The sequence below is a fragment of the Protomyctophum bolini genome, assembly GCF_963924005.1.
Source record: "Protomyctophum bolini genome assembly, chromosome: 9".
In the NCBI taxonomy this organism is placed as follows: Eukaryota; Metazoa; Chordata; class Actinopteri; order Myctophiformes; family Myctophidae; genus Protomyctophum; species Protomyctophum bolini.
In genome coordinates this window covers 48,009,010-48,017,291 of record NC_137870.1, presented here as the reverse complement: position 1 = coordinate 48,017,291, position 8,282 = coordinate 48,009,010, and the positions used below count along the sequence as shown (strand labels likewise).

Genomic DNA, 8,282 nt, shown 5'->3' with positions numbered 1-8,282 from the left:
CACACCACTGTGCAAAACTTGTTCCGGTTACAGGAAACCACAAATACCACATATACCTGTAAGCTGTGCATAATGCTATTAGCATTAGTTAGATTTAATGTATTTTATTTATTTAGTTTAGTTTTTAACACTGATCATCACACATCATCATTTGAGAGTGACTGCAGCTGTTGCAGTGCAACTCACTGTGAAGGTATTTACGTTTTCACGGTAACATTTGTCTTTTCTTTTCTTGCAAACACAAACAATAGGTTACGTTATAAAATGTGAAATATAGTAGTTGATCTTTAAATATTATTATTTTCAGTAAAAATGTAAATCTTTCCCTTTTAATCTGTTCATAATAAAAGATAAATACAGTCACGAGAGAGCTGGTGCATCTCAGCGAGAGCAAAGTGGACCTACAGCAGCGATGGCATGTGGTGACAGTGCCACCGATGTGAGATATATGGATACAAATGGAGACATTTTCTATTTTCAAGGTAACGTTGTCTGATTACCACTTTGACAGAATCATCATTGAATATCTTACCCAATTATGCTTCCTGGGAAACTAATGACATTGATTTGCTTTGCAACTCCACTGAATCGTCCCGTGAACAGTGGTCGACGATGTAATGATATGACTCAAATCATATTTGCTTCATGATTATTCATGTCTGTGTTATATTGATCTGTTTTGATTGAGTCTATAGGTTGACTAGTAATGCCTAGAACAGACAGCTTTCCCAGGGTGCTGTGCTAGCTTCCTGCCTTCTTTATACTGAGCCCACCAGAACATGTTGTGCTCCTGATTTGTAACTTGCCACATTATTCTTATTCTCAACATAAACGTCTACTCTTCAAGAAACTCGTCTTATTAAATTACCCACAAGAGTTTATGGTAATTATATTTTCATTATGTGATTCACTGATTTATATACGGTAGATGCTCTACCTCAGTCATAACAGCATAGTATTTGTGGCTGTGTGATGTTGAAGTACTGTATGATTTATAATTGTCTGTATCTTCAGGGCCAGGTGAGATATCGCTAGGGGTGGTTCCCGAACCTTGGGACCTATCCGGTACCGAACCGAACATGCTCGAGTACCGGGTACCCATCTCCGGGTACCCATCTCGCCCCTTCATTTCTCGCCCCCTCAGTTATACACTGTCAGATAAAGATAATTCACTAAAGGAAAGATATATCAAGAACAAGGACAACTACTTTCTGCTTGTTAAGCATGAAGACCAGTTATGCTTCGAACCGAAAGAAAAACAGGAGCTGTCTTCATCTGGTAAGATTCCAGCTCCCGGACAGTGCTACAGTCATAATTTGACTTCATACTCATGCTGCTGTGGGCTGATATTGACCACACAGTTGCCTGTCAATCTCATTTGTATTTATTGAACACACGGGGTGACTAGATCCAAAGTGTTCATTTGAGGGACAGAAGTATCACTTGTGTGGGACGGGACAGGACAGGACGGGGGGCGGGGTATCAACTTATTAACACAATTTGGCCATGCAGTTCAAACCTGTCACCCTGCACTGCAGAGCCACTATTACATAGACTTCAAAGACAAGCACTTACCTGTTGTTCTGTAGCTGCTGATGCCCTTTTAGGATGACCAGAATCAAATCCAAACTGTTAATTTGAGGGACAGAAGTATTTGTGTGGAACCGGGGGACGGGGCAGCGTTAGCAACTTATTACTCAAATGCGTTGATGTCATATTCGACCATAGGCCTAATAATGCCTATATTATTAAACCCCTCTCATCTCACATTTGGTTTTAAATGCAAATTTTGGGCATGGGTAGTATGGCTGACTTGGTACCGTAGCCTAGGGTATATTTCTCATGTTATTTTAACAGACTTAATAGTAGGCTACATTTTGCAGGAAAGAGGCAATGAGAGCTTTACAACAGAAAGCCAATTATTAGGGGACTAGGGCATTTGAACACTATAGTCACAATGTGGGACATGGTCTCAATTTGTGGGACACCTGAAAAGTCCTGGGGATGTGGGGCTGTCCCACACAAAGGGGGACATCTGGTCACCCTAACGCTCCCACACTTGTGGGTTTTGAGCAGGTGCACAAAGACCACAGCTGATGACCGCACACGTTTACTTTCGAAATTATAGCTACAGTAGCAAAGAGGTAACAGAATAATGCAAATAGACCAGTATAACCAAACAAACATGCTGCGTAGATATGTCCAGTACATGCAGAGTATACATATTGTTAATGTTTGCTTAAAAAAATACACTCAAAAATGTGGAGGAGAGGAATATTAAAGTTAAAACCAATTTTATAGATGCCAACATGTAACACTGGTTATATACCGTACATATTGTTTTCTTCATGAGATGGTTTGGCACTAGGACACAATATGTTTAATAATACGAATGAATAGATTGATGATGTTTTCTACACAGAAATACAATGGCAGACGAGCAACATTGTCTTTAATTACTTCTCAAGTGCTCAAAAAAGTATTTATTTTCTTATGGGTTGTTTGCAATATTGTAAATTGCTGAGATACAAATCTATGGTGTTACAGAAATAGTTTGTTCTTTGTTCCCCTTTCATTTATTATTTAGACTTCAAATTCAAAATCCAGACCTTCAGAAGAGACAAAATTGACAGAGAGGTGACAGTAATCCTATATGTCGTCAAAAATGGCAAATACAAACTCGTGTGCTGCGATAACGACGGGAAAGTTCACGTGGACACCAAGGTGAGTGTTCATGGCCACATGCAGCACTGCACACAGTAGGGCCAGGCTGAAAGACTGATGAACACTGGGGTATTGGGAGGAAAAAGAACAATGAATACATTTGTATTTATAAAGCAGTGGTTCTCAAAGTGGGGTCCCCCGGGGGACTTTGAGGGGGTTCCAGGGGGTCCCCAGCTAAAATACAGTTTTTACCACTGTAAACCTGTTTTGATTATTCTGAAAATCCCCCCCACACCACACACACACACACACACACACACACACACACACACACACACACACACACAAATAAATAGCAGGGTGATATAATGTTATGTGGGAGGTGGGACAGCTTTATATAAGTAAAATAAGTCAATGTCCTAAAGTGGCTGGTTACAACAACACACATTTTCCACTAACAGTGGGTTATTCTAAAACAAACACAAAAAAACCTAATTGAAGTAACAACAAGGAGATTCACATGGGCCTGTTATAGCGCATCGTCGATCAGATTTGATTACAAACTGTGACAAATCCAAACATTTGAAAACAGCAGCTGCTGTTTTTGTTAAGGTGTATTCAATCTAATCTAGTGTCTGACTCTGTAGTAACCTACTGTACATGAAATGACATTTATCATCTATATTCTTCCTCCTTTTCATTTGATTCTGTAGGACAGTCTTCCGGGCTGGTTTGAGGACAATGAAGACAAGGCTTTGTTCTTCTTGAGGAGTGCCACATGTGGATCCCCTGACACCTTCAAGTTTGTGCCATCTCTCTGTCCATCTCACTCGCTGGGATTTGAACCTGAGCCTAATGACTGTTCTCTGCTCAAACTGGCTGCGCTTCTGATGAACGTTGAAGTACCAGATGACCGTTGCCAATTAACAATGAACAATTAACTGCATCTGACGCATTAACCAAAGGGCAGCGACTCATCCATGTCCGTATCCAGCCCACCCCAATTAACCCATTTTGGGCGGGAACCCCTTTTGGTGTTAAACATTATGTTAAAATGTAACTATTGAAAAATATGCTATTTTTGAAAAATCATGAAAATATTTTATTTCAGAAAACTGGAGGATTTAGAAGATTTATTTTTTATTTTGACGTCAGGCCTAAATGGGTAATACATTTGCACAGGTCACCCTTGAGCAGTCAAACAAATAAAACGCTAGAACTACAAATGAAATAAAACGCTAGAACTACGGGTGATCATTAGCAGGCTGCTTCTTTCATGAAAAGTCTCCAATGTGCTTTACATGAACACAACTCGCTGAGTCACCTTACTGAAGCATGATAAGATCTCAACAGAAGAGGTTCTCCTTTCTCGCCATACATTAACCAGATACTCCGTTGCATGCTGTATTTCAATACCCTTTACCAGAATAGGCCAAATGCCTCACATTGGCTTTAATTTAGCAAAAACTAGTATGTACAGACACCTATGCACACAAATGTTTGGACACCAGCGCCTCCAAGCAGACTCTATAGCAGGGGTGCCCACACTTTTTTGAACTGAGAGCTACTTTCGAAATGACCATCTCTACCCACCAAAAACATTATAATACCATTGCTGAAAATGGCTTTGGAATAGCGGCGCTGACATTACATTTAAGACAAATGTACTTGGAATGGGAAAGGGGAGAAATGGAATAGGGTTTTTTTTTCGTATTTCATTTGTAATCTACCGACATTTGTGCACAGCAACACTCTTGAAAACATGTATTGCAATATGGGTTTGAGCTGACAGGACCTTTTTTATGTCAGTCAATCAATCAAGTCAACAAACAAAGTGGCAGATGCCAAAAATAGTTTTTATATTTAAATTAAATATTCTTTAGGGGCATGTTATGTGATCTACCTGCACAGCCTTTGTGATCTACTGGTAGCTCGCAATCTACCTTTTGGGCACCCCTGCTCTATAGTCCCGCCAACCCCTACAACAACAGATCAATTCCACCCAATTATATTATTCTGTTTGTCAATCACAAGTGTCACATACAGTATATGGTAGGCTAATATGGTACTTTTATTCTAAGCCTGTCAGCATTCCACAACAGAAACACATGAAATGTTTCAAAATATAAATATAAAAAGTAACATTGCCAGAATTTATTTTAAAGGAAATGTATATGGATTATTAAGTGGACAAAATATCAAAAATATATTTGTGAACATATCCAAGGTCAAAAATGTTTTGGGATGTCATAGCACAAACAATGTAAATCTTACCAAGTGGAGATAACTTAGGTTAACTCTTGTTTCTGATCCAATTACTGTTTATCGAGTCTTTCTCAATCCCTGAAGATGTGGAAGAACACAACACAGTCATAGACTAATGCATCTTCACCAGTGTTGATTTCGTCGACTACCCTTTTCCACTGATGAAAACTAAATGGAAACTAAATGAAAACTAAGCTACGATGACTAAAACTAAGACTAAATATACTGACAATTTCGTCAACAAATAAAAACTAGACTAAAATGTTAGGAAGGGAGCTAGTGGACAAGAGATCCAGTCATTTTACACTTGGTTGCATGCTGAAAATAGCCGATCAGCAAGCTCACAACGCGTCACGCTGCGATGCGTTGTGAGGATACTATAGGCCTATACATGAAGGAAATAATGAACATGTTATACCTTCATCTTGACTAATGGAAGACAGCCTTCGCATCCTCAGAAAGTTCTTCAGTGTTTTCATTGTTAAAAATTGACAATCCATGATTGCTAAATTGGAATCTTATACAGTCCTACAGTACATTTTCAAACCGCTTGGATTCATAAAAGATTTGCACTAAAGGCTTTAATTGTCCTGTTTCTTTCTTTTGATTATATACCATTACAATGTCATTCTGCAGGTCAAACTAACAGGCTGTATTTTGTGCATGTTTTTCGATTCAGTTCCTTTAAGTAATTATCTCTGCTTATTGTAGGTGTGTTTCCATAATCATTTATTTGTATCAAGAGGTAACGGCACAAGATTTGTAGCATGACCTTCAGCACAATGACTATATGCTCTACAATATTCTAATTTTTTTGTAGTGTAGACTTCAATACACTAGCTTACCTCTACCATTACTGATGCCTAATATTGAAAAGTTTACTGATCTCAAAGGTGAAGGAGTGAAACATTTGATTTGTATGGTGTGCTACCACCTAGTGGTTGCTGAGAGGTCTAACTGGTAGTCATTTTATTTTTCAATGATGGGGAAGGCCTTGTTCTGTGTGTCAATGCAGTTTGGGTGTTGCAGTAGCTAATAATACTTGGAATTTGGCTAAAATGTTCGTGTTCATCCCCACATTTTAAATTCTGATTTGTGTCATTAACCAATTGAAAAACCAGGCAGAGGCAAAGAAACATCTAAGTCAAAAAAGGTTCAATGCAGTAAAAAGGTGCTCCTGAATCAGTCTGGACTCTGGATAAGGCATCAGATTTCTAGGCACTCAAAATAACACCAAATGATAATGGAATCAATATTTATTTTGGCTAATAGCATTTGTTTCTTCACTTGTGCATAATATAAGCTATGATTAGACATTATTAATTGTATTATGCCATAATCTATCATACATTAATACGTTAATAAAATAATTATTTTATCGAATTTTCATTCATAAATCCAAAGTTATCTTCAAAGATATCCCCAGCGTTTGTGTGTGTTTTGTTTTGTTTTTGTATGTACACAAAAATAAAGCTACCATGTAAATACGTACCATACATAACATGTAACAATACATAACATCAACTGAGTAAAATAATGAATAACTTGTTGAATGAAAATGCATGTGCATGAACAATATTACTGCCACATGCAGTTAATGCACTTATGTTTTGATAGCTGCATGGCGTTTCCCCACACTGCCTGGCTGTGTCCATATAAGGGCATCTATGTCACTATGCCACTGATCTCATTGATGCTGATATATCACTGATGCTTCCTCACCGGGGACTGCGGGGAGAAAGCATACTGTACTTACTCTCTCTCTCTCTCTTCACAGCTATGCCAGAGCACTGTGATGACATTCGCCAGGTGTGTATATATATATATATATATATATATAAATTATGTTATGTTATGTTATGTTATGTTATGTTATGTTATGTTATGTTATTTTTTATATCTTTCAGATTGATGCCAGAAGTTTTGAGGTGAAGAGCAGCACTTCAGGACTGAGCTACTCTAGTGGAGTCTGAGTTTCGCACCTGTCCAGTGGGGCTAACGGGGCTAACCAGGCTGCGGTGGTAAAGACATTTGGTGTATTTTCTGCCAAATACGTGCCCGTAACAGAAGAAATTTGGGTGGAGCTGCTCAAACTGACAACAGCAGGTATGATTTAACACCCGTTGGACGTTGAAGAGTATTCTATTTTTTGCCAAAAATAACGTTGTTATTCTCATGCTACTAGTAGTAACACAAATGCAATTATACATTCACTGTTTCAGGTGCCGAAGGTGCAGTAATGCCCAGCTCGTTTCTGACACCACTCAAGACACATCAAACTGGAGAGAGTAAGTCACAGCACATCACAGCAATACATCTATATAATATAATATATTGTGCATGATACTCATCATCTCCCACTCTGTTTTCATTACATAGATTGCAAATCCTCAGACTTTGTCTAGGTCCAACAACACCCATGCCCAACCCCAAATCTGCATCACGTTTGAGGCTGTAGGTGACGCGACAGATTGCAAATGCTCTGACTCCATTCAAGCCCTTTAGATCTGCCAGTGACCTCTGGGATTCTTGTGCTGTTTAACCTGAAGTGGCCTGTCTGTACTTATGGTTTTCACATAAAAGGTATTTTTCTAATTAGAACTATTTTTCCAATTAGAACTACCACCCACCCTAACATCCGGTGTCTTGCCTTTTGGAATAATTTCTACCTTAAGCCTAATTGCCCAGAATGGACATCTCTAGAGCTAAAATCGTGTAGGGATTTATCACTTCCAAGCTATTCTTAGTTCACCGCTTGGACGCCCCCTGCCTGATTCAATAACTAACCCGGTGGTGCGTCATACGCTGAGAGTGTGGGCCCAGTTCAGGAAAACTTATAATTATAGAGACCTCTCCCTGGTCAGTCCTGTGGCATCCAACCACCTTTTTGTTCCATCAATGCAAGACATGACCTTTCAGAGTTGGCATGGAAAGGGCATCAAATGGTTTAAAGACCTATTTATAGAAGGGAGGTTTGCATCCTTTGATCAAATTTCAAAGAAATATAGTCTACCTAGACCACACTTCTACAGATTTCTGCAGGCCCGGCATTATGTGAGCTCTATATTACCTGGCTTCCCTAATAAGCCTATAATGCTAACCCTATTGATGAATTTCTGTCTTTTGACCCAACGATTAAGGGCACCATTTCAATATTATATGATATCATTTCAAATTCGAGGCCATCGCCCTTCGATAAGATAAAGGCCGACTGGGAACATGATCTGGGGCTCACACTGTCTGATGAAGTATGGGATTAAATTTTTTCTTCTATACAAAAGTCCTCTCTTTGTGCACGACATTGCTTAATGCACATTGTATGCTACAGTTTCTAGCGAACTCAGGATTGCTGG

The 8,282-nt window shown here is 38.9% G+C and overlaps 1 long non-coding RNA gene across 1 annotated transcript; it reads left to right on the top strand.

Moving 5' to 3' along the window:
- Positions 1 to 6,969: 6,969 nt before the first annotated feature.
- LOC308321078 lies at positions 6,970 to 7,391 on the top strand. Its single transcript, XR_013964587.1, has 3 exons — positions 6,970 to 7,035; positions 7,152 to 7,217; positions 7,309 to 7,391. It is a non-coding gene; the product is annotated as an uncharacterized lncRNA (long non-coding RNA).
- The last annotated feature ends 891 nt before the right edge of the window (positions 7,392 to 8,282 follow it).